This window comes from Equus caballus, chromosome 17 (assembly GCF_041296265.1).
Source record: "Equus caballus isolate H_3958 breed thoroughbred chromosome 17, TB-T2T, whole genome shotgun sequence".
Taxonomy (NCBI): domain Eukaryota; kingdom Metazoa; phylum Chordata; class Mammalia; order Perissodactyla; family Equidae; genus Equus; species Equus caballus.
In genome coordinates, this window is record NC_091700.1 from 80458854 (window position 1) to 80479068 (window position 20215).

General features: G+C 36.1%; 1 pseudogene; it reads right to left on the minus strand.

The window, feature by feature from the left end:
- Window positions 1–2712: 2712 nt before the first annotated feature.
- Window positions 2713–7484, minus strand: LOC100057448 (tripartite motif-containing protein 60-like; annotated as a pseudogene).
- Between the last annotated feature and the right edge of the window lie 12731 nt (window positions 7485–20215).

The window sequence follows — 20215 nt, forward strand, 5'->3', positions numbered from 1 at the left end:
ACTCTCTGCACAAGCATTGAAAAAATAAGTGAATGGCCCAAATTTTTCCCAGTATCATAAGTGGTAGGTGAATATATTATTAAAAGTTCCTCAATATTTCTTCATGTGAGAGAAAATGTTGTTGAAAGTTCCTCATTTATGGCCCACTGACTGGACTTTGAAAAGAGGAACAAACGGTGCCTGCAGTGCCATCCATTTGCAATTGATAGACATTAAATTTGGTATATTACTTAAGAAAAGGAATACAATAAAAATAAAGGATGCTGGAATACTTCAAGGAACTCAAGTTAAAAAAAATGGTTAAGCATCAACAATATATGTGCAGAGGACCTTGATTGCTGTCTGTGTATCTCTCTCCATGCCTGCCTCTGCCTCTCTCTTCACTTTCACTCTTATAATTATTTTTATATCGTTTTCTCCTGACTGGGTTCTGGAACTCTCCATTTGTATACTTCACACATAGGTAAATAAAAAGAAGACCTCCACAAAGCTTTGTGTGTCACAAGCCAAGACACCTAATTCGCTCTGAATCTTTGTTTTAGAATTCCTATTAAGAACTCAGTTCCATCTTAGGACAGTTTCCCAACAATGGCAGATGTTAGGAAAATATTGAAAGTATACTAATAAGAATAAAAGGAAGGGGGAAGGCCAAGGCCTAAAACAGTTGTTTTGGGCATTTAACACCATATTTCCTTGCAAATCTGTCATCAGACAACCAACATAAAAACTCAACCCTAACATTACATATACTCTGGTAGTTATAAATCATTTTTAAACATACTTCTATCTAACTCATTCCAATCATCCCACACAAAATGCAAAAAAGTCCAAAGGAAGTCCAAGTATTATAACCAGAGGAATGAGATGTGGTCACTGTTGCGAGTTCATACACACTTGCTTTGGTTTTTGTTTTAATGGTTCGACAAACTATTGTCTTAATGACTATATTTTAGCAACTCCAAGTACCACATATGCAATAGGTAAGTTAAAGATAGATTGCTTACAATTTTCATATTTACCAAATTGGAAGATGAACAGCTGCTTTACAATGGCCTTTTATACTAGAAAGTATATTATATGGATAAGGGCTCTGATGCGAATGGAAGAAGCAACAAACAACCGATTTATTGATTCTCCTCCCTTTTAAAAAAATGAATACAATATTGTGGAAGAATGCCCAGTTGTGGCTTATTTTGCCTTAGTTGACTAATTTCTGCGGATCCCTGCACCTAAGATTTTCCATAAAGAGTAACATTAACAATCCCATGTTCACCACACTTGGTGTTTTGTTGGAATCATAACTCCCCTAAACATCACTTGGCTTTTCATCCATTTCATATTATGGACTGACTTATTAAAAGTACATTTCATAAATCTTCCTAAACATGCTCTCAAATCCCCGAAATTGCTCAAACCATTAGTCAAACCTGGCTAAGTTACTCATTTTTAGCAGGAAATTCTGATTACATTTTCATCATCTTATCTATCCATGAAATACTGCTGCAAAGGGCATGAATTTAAAAATTTTTAAGATGTTTTTATATGGTGTGACTAATATTCTTTGAAATATTGCCACAAACTTCTACACGCTTTCCAATCCAATGCTGTTTGAACCTAGTAAAAAAATAGATATAGGGCTATCAGGGTAGAATGTAGCACTCACTGGAATCACTGGAAGAACTTTAGAGAAGGAAACGCCTGTCACCACTCCTGAAGCTCCTCTTCATTCCAATGCACAAGATTCCAAAAGTTCCCAGCAAGCTTTCTAATTTTAGGTTTAAAATACTGCATGGGTTTGATTCATCAAGTTTCATGGTTGTGTTTTTCTTTTTTTAGATCAGTTGATATATCTAAAAGTTTCCTCACTTAACAAAGTCATTTATTTGTTCTATTACACAGAAAGCATTTCAATGCAGGCCACTGGGGAATGGTGTGTCTCTCTCTTCAATAAAGCTTTCTTGAAGGCAAAAATTCCAAAAAGGGATCCTGAGCAAGTAACACTATAGATATCCACTACAGTCTTTTTTTTTTTTTAATAAAAATAAATATCTTGGGATGTATTAGTTAGGGTTCTCTAAAGAAACAAGACCAATAGAATGTGTATTTATGTATATAAACAGAGATTTATTTTAAGGAAATGCCTCAAACTATTGTGGAAGCTGGCAGGTCCAAAATCTGCACGGTAGGCCAGCAGGCTGGAGATCCAGGGGAGAGTTAATGTTACAGCTCCAATCTGAAGGTAAACTGCAGGCAGAATTTCCTCTTTCTTGGGGAATCTCATTCATTTTTCTCTTAGGGCCTTCAACAGATTGGATAAGACCCACCCATACCATGGAGGGTAATCTGCTTTGCTTAGAGTTTACTGATTTAAATGTTAAACTGTTCTACAAAATACCTTCCCATTGACATTTAGGCTGATATTTGACCAAATATCTGAATATCATAGCTTAGCAAAGTTGACACATAAAATTAATCATTACAGATGTTTTAATATAATTCTCAAATATTTCATCATAGAATTTTAAAGAACCTGACAATTGTACCTTAACATCTGTGAAACTAGTATTTCTCATATTGGAGAAAAAAATCATTCTGGTTTTTGAAGCATAAACCTTAAAAGATCCAAATTACTGAGTCCAAATTTACAGGCTAAGTTATAGGTACAAACGGGTACAAACAGAAGGAAAAAGAAACAGTTGTTTCCCAAGTACTTTATCTTTCACAAACGGTTACTGTAAAGATTTTAAAAGTTTCAGAATCTGTTCCGGTATAGAAATATGGTCAAAGGTCTTCTGTAAAATAATCATTAAAATATAAAGAAAAGGGAAAGGTGCCAAGATGGTGGCATAGGTGGACTCTGAACACACCTCCTCCCATGGACACAACCAATTTACAACTACTCTGGGAACAATTACCCATGAGAGAGAACTGAAAACTAACTAAAAAGAACCCGTGCAGCAAGGAGCAGTCCCGATTGAGGTATAAGAGGCAGAAATTCCTTTCTGGAGAGAAAAAAAGCCACCTTCTAAAGCCATAGCACTTCAAGGCTGGCTGGGAAAAATCCTAAAGTACACAGCCTTCACTGGATAAGTGGAGGAGCTGAGTAGGGGAGCATTACTGCTATAAGCATCCTTTGGACTCAGCACAACCGAGACAAGTGTTATAATATCTGGCTTTGCTGACTACTAACAGCAATGGGGAATAACTCCAGAAAAGCTATCAAACATAAGGGGGAAAAAAGCCAGTTCTTAAAAGGCCCATGCACAAATTCACTAGTTTCAGAGAGCAACCTAAAATAATCAGAAAGGTGCATAGTCCTTTGGTGAAAAGAGACTCACCTGATAGGCTCTGGGTGCATCTCAGTGAGAAGTGAAACCTCTCCAGGGACTGAAACATTGGCGGCAGGCATTCTTGTGACCTGATACGGAAACAGATGTGACAGATGCCATCAGAGTTCTTCCCCTGGCTTGTTAGCCCAGGGTCTGTCCCACCTACTACAGCACCAATTTCATCCAGCTCAGCCAAGGTAGGCAGCCCACTCTACGGACTGGCCCTACACAACAGCAAGCCCTTGGGCAACTTGTGGGCTTGCATAGGCTGGGTGTCTGGATCCTCTGCAGCTAGATGAGTGGGTCTTCCTTTGCAGGGCAGGGTGTGTATGAGGAGAGGATGGAGTATGTGGGGCATTGGTGGAGTGTGTGGGGCCTCTGCAGTGGAGTGACTGGGTCCACTTCAGTGGGTCAGGATGCACACATGGGGCAGGACTGCATTGATGGTGTGTTTGGCTCTGTGGATGGTGGGACTTGTTAGCTGCAGAAGACTTGTGCTTCTCAAACAGCCACATGATAGATCGACCCTACCTTCAAAGCCTGGAACAATTGGATTCTCTGGGGCCTGGGGTCAGCCCCACTCAGGTGCAATCCTGAGAGTTGACAACAGCCTTGAAGACCAAAGGTCTACAGCAGTTGTAAGCCCCTGATCCTAGCAAGCAGCCATGATGGAGGCCTAAGCACTTAACAGAACAACTGCAATAGCAATGTGCTGTTAGACCTTGCAACCGACTGTGCTAGGGCTCCCCATACCTGATAAAGTTACTGAAGGGTCCATAACAGCCACATGCAGCTGAGAATTACAAGCAGCTGGTCAATGGGACAACCTAGCCTCCCTGGGCACCTGCAGAAAGAGCAATTCTGCCACAACAGAGGGATACACATAGCCCACACAGGGGTCACTCCTGGAACATTTGGAACTGATGACAAGAGGGCAGCACACTGCTAGGCCTCATAAGGCTTCTCTTACATAAGGCCAACTCTCCAAGATCAGAAGACTTAGCAGACCCACCTAATATAGAGATATAAGCACAGAGAAAGAAGCAAAATGAGGAGGCAAAGGAATATGTTCCAAGCAAGGGAACAGGACAAAACCCCAGAAAAAGAACTAAATGAAACAGAAATAAACAATCTACCTGACAAACAGTTCAAACAGAAACTCATAAGGATGCTCACTGATCTTGAGAGAAGAATGAATGAACTCAGTGAGAAAGTCAACAAAGAACTGGAAAATATAAAAAAGAACAAATCAGAAATGAAGAATACAATACTGGGAATGAAAAAATCACTAGAGGGACTCAATAGCAGAGTAGATAATCCAGAAGAACAGATCAGCAGGCTGGATGAAAGACTAGAGGAAATTATCCAAACTGAACGGAAAAGAAAAAAGAATTAAAAAGAACAAGAACAGTCTAAGGGACCTCTGGGACAACTTCAAGGATACTAACATTCGTATTATAGGTATCCCAGAAGGAGAGGAGTGAGAAAAAGTGGCAGAGAATCTGTTTGAAGAAATAATAGCTGAAAACTTTCCTAACCCAAGGAAGGAAACAGACTCCAAGGTACAGGAAAGACAGAGAGTGCCAAACAAGATAAATCTACAGAAGCCCACATCAAGACATATTATAATTAAAATGTCAAAAATTAAAGATAAAAATGAGAATCCTAAAAGTGACAGGAGAAAGGCAACAAGTTATGTACAAAGGAAATCCCATAAGGCTGTCAGATGACTTCCCAGCAGAAACCTGACAGGCTAGAAGAGAGTCACACACATATTTCAAGTGCTAAAAGGAAAAACCCTACAGCCAAGAATACACTACCCAGCAAGGTTATCACTGCAGCATTATTCACAATAGCCAAGAGTTGGAAGCAACCTCGGTGCCCACCAAGGGACGAATGGATAAAGAAGATGTGGTATATATACACAATGGAATACTACTCAGTGATGAGAAAAGACTAAATCTGAGCATTTGTGATAACATGGATGTATCTTTAGTGTATTATGCTAAGTGAAATAAGTCAGAGGGAGAAAGTCAAATACCATATGATCTCACTCATAAGCAGAAGATTAAAAACAACAACAAACAATCACATAAAGACAGAGATTGGACTGGTGGTTACCAGAAGGGAAGCGGGGAGGAAGGAGGGCAAAAGGGGTGATTAGGCACATGTGTGTGGTGATGGGTTGTAATTAGTCTTTGGGTGGTGAACATGATGTAATCTACACAAAAATAGAAATTTAAATGATGTACACCTGGAATTTATATAATGTTATAAAGCAATGTTACTGAAATAAAAAAAAATGAACTGCTAAAAAAATAGAGAGAGACAGAAAAAAAAAAAAAGACCTATCATTCTTAATATAAAAGAAAACTTCACCCATCTCATAGGCCTGAAAAATGTCAATATTACTGGGTCTTACTTTTGGCATAAGCTTAATTCTTTTAGAAGCAAATGCAACATAACTGTCCTTAACTCCCCTAATTGCCCAGAATCCACCCAGAGCTAATGGCTAATTCCACCAGTTCCCAAGAAGACAGTCTATGTAAACCCCTAAGTTCCATTTAGGCTTGCCTTCCACTTCTATCTCCCAGTAATGTCCACCATAATTAAATCCATTAGCATCTAGAATACCAGGGTAGAGGAAAAACTGTTTGGGTTATAATAAAGGTTTTGCTCTGTCTTTCCGTATTGCATAATTTTTCTATCCTCAAAGATAATAAGTTGAGGATGTGTTGTTTCAAGATCTAGAATGAGAACTCCTGGAAATGGCTTGGTAATTTTGTCCAAGCTGGAATACTGTGGAGGAAGTTCGAATCTATGTGTTTTTTTTTAAACAGAATGAAAAGAGATCAAGGTGTTTTAGGTTTTTATACCTGTAGTGGATACTCTTAACACATGTTAACAATTTAAGTTCAGATTGCACACTCTTGCCCTCTATCTTGCTCAGTTGATGTTTGAATGTGCAGATGTGATTGAAAAATTTTATAAGATTTTCATTTAGTTTTGTTATAATGTCCAAATTTCATTTTGTATTTGCCTAAGAATATCCTCTTTTTCATTCAGTAGAAACAGACTAACTTGTTCATATTAAGAATTTATTTCTTCTTTCTTACATTTTATCTTTTTTTTTCAGCTCCACTGATTTGCTGGCTTGCAAAGTTAATCATATTTTCAACTCATTCCACATTGTCCTTCAAGGGCTCAATGTTGCATTCTAGAATTTTCCTATTATGAGGATAGCTTTCTAAGTGGGATATATGTGGTGCTTCTGGTATTTAATGGAAAAACTGCACTGTGTACATAAAACCTCTAGGTTCTTTTCACAGAAAAGAATCAAAAGCTGACTGTACTTCTTATGTATAACATTCTCTTCCTGACTCTTCCTCTTGCTTCCTCTGATCTGGAGCATACCTTAGCAATTTCAGTCAAATTACTAAGCTGGGGTTTGCTCCTGAAGTTCTTGTCTGAAGACTAAAATGACAGACAGGGCATAAAAATGTGTCATTTAGATCCTTCCAGGACATATTTATGCAGGAGTGACAGAGCTGTGCCCACAGTTGATGGTCACTGAGTCTTCAAGTAATGCAAACAGATGGGGCTGCTAGACTCCTCTTGGAGGTCTGCCAGGGCTGTCACAAATTCCTCTGAGCTGTGAACAAAGATAGCACATAAGGTGATGCTCCTTTCACCATGGCCTACCTCTCTAGAGCTCAAGACCCAGCAAGAATTTAACATCACCCAGACCTCAAAGACTGTCTAACTTTAGGTTTCACTAGCCTCACATGCTGATGGCAAGCACTAAAGTCCTGCTTAGTTTCCTTCCCCTCAGCTCTGGAGGTTGCCGCCAATAAGGATCCACAACTTGCAGATCCATCACATGTCATCTACCTAGAGTTAAGTTCAATGACCTCCTTCTTCCAGAAATTAGACACAGGTCCAAGTAAGCGAATGATCATTCCTTTACAGTGTAGACATCTAGAGAACGCTACCTCAACCAATGACAAACTGCTGACTTGTATCAGATGACTCAGAAGAAGCTCAAGCTCAGGAAGCCTTTGAGCTGAGTGAAGCACAGGACAGAAACCTCAACACAAACCTGGTGCTTGGGTCCTGCATCAAAGGGGCACACTTGGCCCCTCTGGTGACTGGCATTCTGCCAAAAATGGCAACTATAGTCTTTTGAATGTCATCATAAACACACACATGTGCACACACACATTCATACTCTAATACAATCCAATTATGCCATGTAAAACTGAATTCAACCACAACCTACAGAGAGAGAAGTCTGTCTCTACTGCTTTCACCCTTGACCCAATTTCAGTCCAGAAATAAACTAGATTAATTGAATTAAAACATTTCATGTCAATCCTCTACACCAGTGATTTTCAATATATGGTCATTGGTCCAGGAACAAATTCTTGGTTCATACTCCAAACCTACTGAATCAGAAATTCTGGGGGCAGAATTCAGCAATCTGTATTTTTACCATCCCTCCAGGTGTTTCTGATGCACCTAAATTTTGACAGCCACTGCTGTACACAAAACCTTGCCGTGGTTTACTAAGAGTTAAAGTCAAATTCCTTGCAATGGTCTAGGACTTAAGGACTTTTTCTCCTTTCATAGCTTCTTAATCTCTTCAGATGCACTGGTCTCTTGGCATTTCCATGAATAAACCTGATTCTCTAACATCTCTTTACATTGTACTTTCTATTTCCTTTGCCTCATATCTTCTCCTAGTGTTTCGTGTATTTCAACACCTCTCTCTTTACTGAAATGTCACTCTTCCAATGAGTAGTTTTGGATCTCCTGCCTAAATTCACATCCTCCACTGAGAATCTCTATCTTCATTCCCTGTTGAAGTTTTTCCTTAATATTCATCACTACCTACCGTACTACATTTTTAGCTTAACTATCTTGGTGACTGTCTACTCCCTATGTTGGATCCTGAGATCCAAGATCCTTGAGAACAGTTTTTTGTGTGGTTGCTTATTTTCCTTTGTTTGGTTCACTTCTGAGGTCCAAGAATATCCAAAACTGCATGTCACAATAAAAAAATTGGTGTGGAATAACTGAATGAAGAAAACATTTTAAGTAGAAAAAATAAAGGAATTTCGTCATGGTCTACATCAAATACAATTTTTAAAAATTAAAATATTTATTTACTTCATAGAATGGATACACTGTTTTTTGGATTATATTAATTATGTCTATATTATTTCACAGGTGCACACAATTTCAACTGTCTGTTATCTACTTGGGATTTTAGAGTGGTTGATTTCAAGATAACTGTGTTTAGTACATCATTTAACTCATACTTGAAAGCCTTTATGTTTATAATATTTTTCTGTGTTTTATCTTTCATTATCCCTACATTTTCTTTCCACATCTTTCCTTCTTACCAGGAAAGATCAATATTTTGTGAAATTTATCTCATTTGTTTGCTTTCAAAATTTCTTAAGCAATATTGGTGTTACTGCCTACAAACGTAGGTTCCTTGCCCGCCACACAAGAGGGGCCAAATAAAAACTAGAACACCAGGCTTATGGCAAGGAAAGCGTTTTTATTTCAGATGATATCAGATGGAAGATGAGAATGAGCTGTTAAATTTGTCTTGTTTCATTTCATCTCCACAAAGAGGGGAGGCGAGGGGTTTTAAAGGTTTGTGAGGAATGTGGATGCTTTTAGAGAGGTTGGGGGAGCCAGGGGCCTTGCTGGTCAGAGCTTTCCCATCAGCCTGGATGTGGCCTTAGGACACTGTCTGCAGGGAGGAGGCGGAGAGGATAAGGAACCCAGGTGGGTGACCTTGGCCATTTTTCTCTATGGCATATAGTGGATTGTGGAGCCAGGGAGCCAGGGAGTAAGCAGGGAAAAGAGTGCTTTGGTTTTAAGCCCATATAGGCCGAGTTTAATGTAGGGGAACTGATATCAGGGCCGGCATCATTGGAATATAACTGACTTATAATTTTATGTATTTTAATATATGTAGAACATTTCCCATGTTAGAGCAAAACATATTATTCCATTTGATAATTATTTCAACTGTCTAAAAGGATGTTCATAAAGATTGTACTACTTCTTAAATTTTTGTAAGAATTATTTTTATTCTAAGATCAATTTTCACTTCTTTATTTGTGAACTCTCTTTTATACGTGACTTACTCAGAAACACTCTAACACTGTGTATAATAAACTACAAAGCATATTAATGGCTATTCCCTAAAGAAGCTTTTTCAGTTCTCTATCTAATTTTATTATCTCTGAAATAAGGAAGCCAGTCTGAATTAGTGAAAACCACATGAACTGGGACACAGGAATTTGGATTTTATTGAATTTGCTGCCCACTCTTTTGGCCTAGTCTTTTAGTCTCACTGGATCTCAGCTTCCTCATCTACAAAATTAAAGCTTTGGATTTTAGACTTCAGTAATGTATCCCGATTTTGCCCTCTGTAAAATTGCAATTTTTTTCATGTTCTTTTACTTTCTTCTCAGGCTTCCCTGTAAAACATTGGTTTTCAAGCTGCTTCATTTCATTTTTTGGCTCCTGGGATATTTATTCCCATGGGCTGAGGGAAAAAGAGCTTCCTGCAGGGTATTTGATAGTTTTTTCTTGGTCAACCTGTTCACTGAATACCTATTCCTCATATTGGAGCTTATTAATGATTTTCTTTCATAATTCTCATCATTTACCCACTTTTACAAAATTTATCATGATCGAAAAGGACACATGAGTCAATTTATTTACTCCATTACCAATTTGAATTCAAGCTGTTTTGTCCCTCAAAGTTTGCAGTTCAATGCACGTGTTCTATTTTCAATGATGATCGCAAACGTGTAGTCTTCCTTTTCTGTTTTGTTTTCTTTTACTTCAGGTGTGTCAAAGAAATTTCTTAGCAAAATTCTTCTTTAATTATTACTTTCTCCCAAAGATCATTCTTTTCCTCTTAATTTCACTTTTGAAATAAATGAAGAGAAGAATAAATAAAGGGACGGATGGTCAGTTTCATTCAGGATATTATCTCTACAAATATTAAATCAAATAAAAATAGCAGTGGTACATGGTCAGAGAACCATGGGAAATTACATTGTTTTGAATTTTTTAGGTGGTAAAAACACTTTAATGGTAAGTCTAGTGGATGAGAAAGTCTTTTATTTGCTAAAAGTAAAACAAAAAATAAGCATTTTATTTGTCTGTTAAGAAAATCCTTTGGGTTACAAAAAGTTTTAACTCTAAATGGTTTTCTCTAATTGAAATATTAAACACAAAAAAGAATAGGTGTTTTATATAGCTCCAAAACCCTGAGGTTTCAGCTATATAAGCAAGGAATGAAAGAAATATCATATTAAAAATGTATGAATTTTATTTATTTATCAGAATTATTTGGTGCCTTTTCTTTTGTAACTTCAATGTGTATATTGTTCATTTTCTAGTCTCAAGGTCAACTTTCCTCTAGGGGCACCATGGAATTTCCCAAAGTGTTGCTATTACTTGCTATTAGCACTTCCTTTGTTATTACCTCTGTAGATCTTATCTGTCTGCAGTTCTTTACTCAACTTGTCAAAGTGAGCCTTGCGTTTTGTCAACTCTGGGTATATCCGAGGGATAGAAGAAAAATAGAGAAACTCAAAAACGGAATATAGCAATTTTTCTCCTCATTCCCTAAATTTTACTCAGAATGCTGTCACTTATAATCCAAATGGTCGTGATATTTCCCATGTGGATAATGCTTTTACTACTGAAAAAACACTTTTTCACAAGAATTGCCTTTAATAAACAATAATTTTTACAGGGAAACATCTAAATTGTCTCATTTTGCATTATATTTGTCTGAAATGTTTGTATTTGGGAACTGTCTATTCTCCTGATTTCATGGTTATGTGCTAAACTTTTCCTTAAACAATTATGTGCTAAACTTGATGTATTTATGACTCAGACTTTATGACAACAGAATTTTTATCGTCATCAAAGAAATGAAAGATTAAATATCTATTTTTACGCACATCCACTCAGTTCTTCCTACAAGCAGTGGTGTTCATAATGAATAAGCTGATTATAGCTACTTTATCCAGAGTTTAACATTTAGTGTACATTTGTATTTGTTTAGAATTACATTTTAAAATGTAACCAAATATTTTTCTGAGAATATAATTATTATGCTACCTATAGTTACAATTGCTAGATAAAAATAATTCATTACCTTTTTTTTCAAGATTATTATATGCGGTGACTTTAGAGAAATAAATGTGATTGATGATAGAATGAGGGAGAAAAATAATGAAGTGATATAAGGTAAAATAACTGCACCTATGCATAGACCACTAAAGGAGGACAATTATCAACTTATGAAGCATGATGACTGATATATGAGAGATATGATTAACTTAATTGAAAGTAACCTGAGTTACCAAAAATCTAAAAAGAGAAAGACTGCATGCAGGACATTTTAGTTTCGGTATTCAAGCGTTTTGTGAAGAGGTGACAAGTGAGACAATAAAAGGTTAAGGGCACATGATGGCATGTGACTCAGATGCCATGAAGACTCAGGTTGCTGGGAAGAGAATTCCAGGCAGAGAAAGAGCTGGGGCAAAGGTCCTAAGTGGGAAAGGATTTCTGTTAAACATGAGATGGAGTTTTTCTTTAGTATGGAGAGATGAATAATTTATTTTATCTTCCTTCCTTTCTAATGCTTTGGTTTCTTTGTGATTTTTTTATATTGATTTGAAGACATGTTACTTATTTTACCCCTGGCTAATAACAACCATTTGAGAATATTACCTTTTTGTAAGCGCTGACTAAACTATGTCACATGAGTTTTATTGCATAGAGATTTTTAAAAATTATTTTCTCTCCTATAAATTAAAGATAATAGCATGCATCTTCTAGGATTGCTGTAAGGATTACATGAGTTAATGGATATAAAGGCTAAGAAGAGGGACAGAAATATAATTGCTCAGCATATGTTAGCTATTTCTCCCTCTTTATCTTCCTCTTTATTATTCTTAATAATATCCATCTTTTATTATGCATTATTGCATATTTTACTTTGTTTAGTGCACCCTACTAACTTAGATTATGTTCTTACATTTGCATTTTATGATTTTTGAAATCTAGTTAGCATTTTTACTCTGCTCTAACAGCCATAAAAACATTAGGATAACTACTTCCTCAACCTGCAATTCATTCATTCTGTATTATTTCTTGTTATTACCTCCATCTCCACTATCCATTTTAACTTTACATATGTTTATAAAAGTTGTGTTCTGTTCTCTAAGGGAAGCTATTTAGCATTCTCTCTATAGTTAAATGGTTTATTATTTATATTACTGTATAAAAAATTATTCCAAAACTCAGTTACTTAAAACAGCAAACATTTGCCATCTCTCAGTTTCTGTGGGCCAGAATTCCAAGTGTTGCTTAGCTGAGTGCATCCTGCCTCTGGTTTATGGTCTCTCATGAGGTTGCATTCAAGCTGTTCGTGGGTGTATCTCATCTCATCAAAGCTTTATTGAGAGATGTTTGAGCAGGATTCAGTTCCTCACAGGTTGTTGGACTGAGGCCCTCAGGTTCTGATGGACTCAGCTCCTTTCCACGTAGGCATCTCCTTAGTGCAGCTCACGGCACAGCAGCTGGCTTACTTCAGAGCAAGTGAAGGAGAGAGACGACCCAAGATGAAAGCCACTGTCTTTTTACCATCCAATCTTGGAGCTGATTTCTGCCATATCCTATTCTGTAGGAGGAAGTTACTAAATCCAGCCCATGCTCAAGGGAAGAGAAATACACAAGGGAAGGAAAAACACGAGGCAGGGACCATTGGAGGACTCCCCCTTACAGGTTGTGTATCACAAAGGGATTCAGTGCTCAGAGCTTGATCTTTCGGATCCACAGAGCCAACAACTTTGCATTATTTATTTTGGTTCATCTTGTATTTGCTCCAATTTTCCACCATTGAATAGATTCTCCTATTCTGAAGCTTGTGATTTAAGTTTTATATTTTAGGGATTGTGCCTTATGATTGATATTTTTCCCCCTCCTCCTCCAAAAAAGGATCATAGGTCTTACAGTTCTGGACTCTTTGCCTATTTTGAGATATTTATCCATTGCTTTTACCCAAACAACTATTACGCAGGTATAGAATTATTGACTTCTACTTTCCTTCCATTAGAACTCTAAAGATATCAAAGCGTTTTTTTATGAGTTTGATGCTGAGAAAACACTGTTCTCAGCTTACCCTCATTTCCATTGTAGATGATTTTCTTTATAGACATAGGTCACTTATGTACTAACGAAGTAGAAGGGGTGCAATGATCTGGGACAGCTAGAAATTTCAAATTTCCTAGGATATCTCATACCACTTTCTTCACAAGTCCGTCATGGCTTTTATCTTGGGGACATATTAATGATAGCTAGTATGGATGGAGTGATTATTAAGAGGCAGACATGGAACTCAGTAACTATTCTACCTTATTTTCATTACTATGAAAATTTCATTTGATACATGCTATTTCCCCCCAATTTTACAGCTGGGATAAGAGATCTACACTCTCTCATACAGAAGTCTTGGACCAGATAAGCTTTGGTATCCAAAATATTTCAGAGAGGTGATGTGACCCATCTGCCGTATTTTTGTCATAACTGCAGAATTATCTACAGCAGTATGTCTAATGGAACATAATAATAAAATATTAAAATATCTGCAGTAAAATATTTGGATATGTGCAGTAAATGGAGCTAATAGATATCCTAAGTGTCTTCATGGTAATTAGATTAAATTTTACCATCAACGAAGTTTGCACAAAACCTACACAATATTTTAGTGGTCAGAGCTTTTGAATTTTGGAATTGCAGATAAGGGGATGTTGGCATGTGAATTTACAGAGATATTATGCCCAAGGCTAGCAGTTGGCAAGTGGTTTCCTTGGGATTTCAAGCCATGTGTCAAAACTCCAAGATCACGTTCTTGAATGCTACGTGTCACTGCCTTAGAGATGCATGGTGATGCTCAGTTAGGGGACTCTTCTTCCTCTTAGGGTTCCTCCCACCAGGGCTCAAATGCTGATTCTAACACTTGCTAAATGTCTGTGACTTTGATCAATTTGCTAACCCTTTTGAAGCTTAGGTTTCTTCATTTGGAAAATGTGAACAATAATAGCTCCTTTTTCAAATGACCTTCATGGCATTAAACATGATAATCCATAAAAAAGAGTTGGTTGAATTTCTGCTATATGAGTACTGTTTAAGAAGAAATGCTGTTTTATGAATTTCATATTTAAATTCTGTGTATTTTTTCTAATAAGTTAATGTTGCCGGCATGGCTGGAAATCTTTCTCTTTTATCACATATATGCTTAAAAGAAGGACCAAATTTAGTGTGTTTTGTAAAAAAGATTTTCTATGGATGATGTACAGCCAAAGAATAAAGTGTAGTCATGTAGATATGTAATCTCTCTCTCTCTTTATTTCTCCCTATACATGCAACAGATGAATCTTTGCCTTTGAAATAACCAGTAAAATAACCAGAAAATCAGTACAAAATCTTCCATTAGTAAAGTAACCAAGGGAAACATATATCATATCACATATACTATTGGACAAGAGTAACAAGGTCTTCCTGGCATGGGTGGATACTTTTGCTTGGTTCATCAATCTGGCAGTTTTGTTTTTCCAATCTGTGTGCAGATGCCTATGGTCTACATTGACCACAAATAAAATAACAGTTGAAAATAAATTCCATCCTGAAACTCACCACTATCCTAGAACACTCTTGATCAAGGTGAGATCAGGGGACATTTTGCCAGGCTGCATGGGGCAAAACTAATTTAAAAAAGAAATCAACAGTTTATACATTTACAATATCTGAAAACTATGAACTGGTAGCTAGGTCATGAAATCCTGTCAAGATATAGTCCTTCAATCTGGACATCAGTTCAGTGGTTTTGAATCCTTAGTAATATGTCCATTGCTCTGTTCAGTCCCAATCTTCAGATTAACAATTTCTTCTTAAACACTACAGCTGAAAAAAATGCAGTCTGGATAAATAAGTCTAGAGTAATCTTCTCTTTGCTGCTGGGCTACCCTTCTATGGATGGATCTTTAAAACATAGTTTGTAACCTATTTTAATTTGTTTGTTTTTGGTGTGGGGAATGAATGCACAACAAAAGGGCTAAGGTTCTTTCTCACTTACTCCCCACCCTGGCCAGGCTCACTGTCATTGCTAACACTAACTTTAGCTTGACAAAAATGAATTAGCTTTTGCAGTCCAAACAGAAAATATTTTATGTTGAGCCATTTGATGATTTGTGACAATATACACACACACACATAAACCACATATAATATTTTTATTGATTGCTAGGCTCTGTTTTTTGGTTCCTCTGCTTCATAGTAGAACAAGTTTTATTGAAGGATATTTGTGATGACCACAGTGACAACTACCACACTTCATTATCCTTCAATATTCAACCAAGTCTCCTAAAGCTCTTATCTCAGGAGGCAAATGGTCTGAATCTCAAGATACACTTAAACCAGATGCTTCATTAATGCCAGCTTCACTACTTGCCAACTTCCTCACTAACACGAAAGCATCCAGAATGACTTCCACTACATGTGGATTCTGCTAACACACCCCTTTAAAGACAGTCATGTGCTATTCCCAATTCCTGGTTACAGTTTAATAATAGGACATTTTGCTATAAGTTAAAGAACTATAATTAAAATATGCATAACTAATATGATTGGGGAAACCAGCTGTAAACTAGTCAAATTTAAAATACTCATTTTGTACAGTAGTCTACATTCTTTGTTTATCTCTTTTGTTTAAATTCAGATATATTTAAAATATGAGAGAATAATTTGAGTGCTATGTACCTGCCACAGAGAATTGTTAATGTTGAAATTTTGTCACATTTGATATACGTGGTTTTATAAAATAGACACATTTCGTTGACTAAGCTAAGGAAACTCCAACTTTTTTTATCCCCTTCCACTTCCATTCCTTCCACTTTCCCCGAGAGGATCACTCTTTGGGAGCTGGTGTGTAACCTTCTCCTTTATGATTACATAGTTTTACTAATACATACAAGTGTATAACACCACTGTTTGTAAACACAAATTCCTGAAACAATCTAAATGCCAATTGATACCAGCTCAACACAAGGTTGACATAGGGGGAAGCCATATTGTAGAAAAGAAATCATATTATAACTTTGAATGACCTCTGACTAATTAACCTAGCTGGCTATAAACCCTCCAGGAGATCCACCTGCTCTGTAGATTTTATGACCCCTGCTTGTGCACATACCTCCCAGCTGTGATAAGATGATAACTTTGTTCTTTTGAGTTCCTTTGGAATGTGATGACCCCTGAACAGAGAGTCTATTCTGATCGCCACCATCAATGAAAACTGAAAGATCTGGTGTGGTGAGTCCTGGGTCAACATTCCTAACCCCTCCCCTATAACCCACTGGCCTATATAACTGCTTCAAGATCCTGGGCCCCTTTAAGTGGGTCTTTTGGACATTAGTCACCCATCTCCCCCTTGCTAGAAAGCTGTAATAAAATGCTGTTTCTCTGCCACCATCTTGCCTCTTGACAATTGGCTTTTGTCTCATGACAAGCAGATCGTGCCCTTTGTACAGTAACACAATCAATATGCTAACGATGATTCAAATTTTAAATCTATGCCCATAATTGTACATATTTATTATAAACAAATTAACTAAACAAAAATTAATTTGTTTATAATAAGTATAAATTATTCTCTATATTTATTGATTTTTAATTACTATAATTATAGATAGTTATATTATATATATTATTATAATATATTGTATATAGTATAATTATATAGGAATATATAATATAATTATAAAGTAATAACATTACTATATTATAGATATCAATGAATATTAATAATTTACTGGTTGTCAATAATTGGTACAATGTAATTATTACTTGATATTATTAATATTATTGCTTTACTACTGTGTTAATAAATAAGCGTTACATATATATATATGTGTGTATGTCATTTTAAATGTTCCCAATACATAGAACTTTACCCTCTTAAAAATTCTTGGGTAGTCATATAGGAAGGATGCTTGCCAGGCATGCTGAATAATGCCGTCTGCATTATGGAAGTTTTACTGGAAGTTCTTTCTAAACTAAGTCTCTTATAACGTCTTCAGAGAGCATTCTTCAGAATGACCATTAACTAAAACTGCAACATTACGTTGCTAACAAAAGAAGTACAATTAGAATATGCTGACTGTCACTCAACTAAAGCCACAGAGTAAGAACAATTTGCTTGGCTGTCTCCAGTACTGTCAATTATGCTGACAGGGAAACATGGCAGCAATTTTTGTCAACTAAATTTATTTTCTGCTTAGCAAAGCTAGAAGTCATGTAATAATATCCATCTGGGTGACCTGAGGGTTAAAGTTTAACTGTATCTTGCTAAATAAATGGGTCTACCTCTAAATGCTACTTATAGATTTTGCAAGTCTCTGGTTTCAGTTGTAAAATCTCAAAGAAGTGTGAAATAAAAATTAAAGAAAATATTTTCAGTAGGATTTTCTGCTATTTACTTGTGTACTTCCCACTTAATTAAGGGAGAAAATTTATAAGACTTGCATTGCCCCATTTTAATTAAAAAGAAGAGCAATTCATATTCACGAGCTTAGGGAAATCTTTAATATTTGTAATCAATGAATTCTTATACCACAGAGAAAATCATGATATACATAGAAAAATAACTGGTTGTAGATTTCAAAGAAATTCAAAAAACCTTCAAATTCAAAAGTCCTTTAAATCTTTCTAAATAAAAAGTATGTGTTCTATGTTTCAATAATCACCTATTATATTTTACAACACCCAGAAACTGGTAAAATTATAATATTATACTATTATGATTTATCGTTATAAACAAAATGACATTTTACATTTAATTTTGTGGGCTACAACACAGTTTCTTTCAATATCTCCTCCTAAGAGGAGCTTCACTGAGCTGCTAACTGGGCAGGGTTGTCCTTATTTTGGCTTAAGATTGGAACTTGACCAAGGTGGTCAAAATCTAAAATGCAGGCAAACTTTGTATAAGCAATTGCAATTTTTATTGCCTGATCTAATCTGATCTTGTTTTCTTCTCTCTTTCATGAAAGTAACCTGAATGAAGTATAGATAAAAGGAATTTTCCATTTAGAAGCAGAACAATGAACATTACTTGAGCTCTGTTAAACTTGACCATTAATGAAGATGGTGTAGCTTGTAGCCTTATAGTCGTGTTTTTCTTTGGCATATATTTAATTTAATTTGGAGAGGGCTGCATAATTCTCTAAGGGTTCTGAATTTATATCCTTATAAAATTCCTTCTTGAAACCGATATATGAAATCTACTGCTTTTGTAACTAACAGCACTTATTAAATAGCCTTCTATCTTTATTATAGAAGAAAACAATGGGTTTTTAATAATACATCATAAATGGGAGAAAAATTCAAACCACAGGTCTATCCTGTGAGCAAAAGAGAGCAGGAGGCTGCAAAGTTGGTATGTCCTGTTGTGTCCTCTAGTCGGCATTTTTCTCCCCTAAAGAATCTTGACATCCCCTCCAAAATCCATACTAATATGTTTGGTCTCAAAATATCCCCCCATTTTTGAATAGTAAAAGGATAATATTAAGTATTACATTTTCTGTGTTCAACAAGTGCCTGAAAAGAAGATACGTGTCCAGGGGCTGGCCTGGTGGCACAGTGGTTAAGTTCGCAGTTTCCGCGTAGGAAGCCCAGGGTTCACCGGTTTGGATCCCTGGTGTGGACCTACACACTGCTTGTCAAGCCATGCTGTGGCATGCTTTTTTTTTATATGTGGCATCCCACATATAAACTAAAGGAAGATGGGCATGCATATTAGCTCAGGGCCCGTCTTCTTCAGCAAAAAGAGGAGGATTTGCAGCAGATGTTAGCTTAGGGCTAATCTTCCTAAAAAAACAAAGGTATGTATTCAATATAAAGAATCTTTCTTTAAATTACCCTAGAGAATATGCTTGGAATTAACATGTAAAAGTTTTAAAGACATACTACAGGATTAACCTTTAAATATTAGAATATCTCCTCTAGGATTGACTCTATATATGTAATTATACATTTATGTGGGGAAAATACAAAAATATATGCATTTCATAAAGAAAATGAATAAATGGAAACAAGTGAAATTTTAAAATGAAAATTTCATAGATCATCCTTACCTTCAAGGATTTCTCTCTGCTTTTATGACATATATACGTCCCAAAGTAAAGGATTATTTAGTTTGCTGTTTCCTTAATAATTGTTAAGCAAAGCAGAGGGAAGTGTCTATTATCTATTCTATTATATATAGAAAAATAAAGAAGAATATTTGGGAAAACTGCATCAAATCATAGTAACACATTGTGGCAGTCATTTCTTTTCTTCCCCGATTTATATGAAATGTCCAGACTATGCAATTTTACATTTTTTACTCTTAAATTACTTTATTGAGGTCATATTTGTTTATAATGTTGTGTAATTTCAGGCGTCCATTTTTATTTATCAATTTCAGTGTAGACTGCATCATGCTCACCACTGGTAGTCTAGCTTTTATTCATCACCATATATATGTACCATCTTACCCCTTTCACCCACTCCCCAACTCCTTCCCCTATGGTAACCACTAAATTGTTCTCACTATTCATGTGTTTCTTTATCTTCCATGTATGAGTGAAATCATATGATGTTTGTCTTTCTCCATCTGGCTTGTTTTGCTTAACATAATACTCTCAAGGTCCATCCATGTTGTTGCAAATGAGATGGTTTTGTATTTTTTATGGCTGAGTAGTATTTCATTGTATATATATACCACATCTTCTTTATCC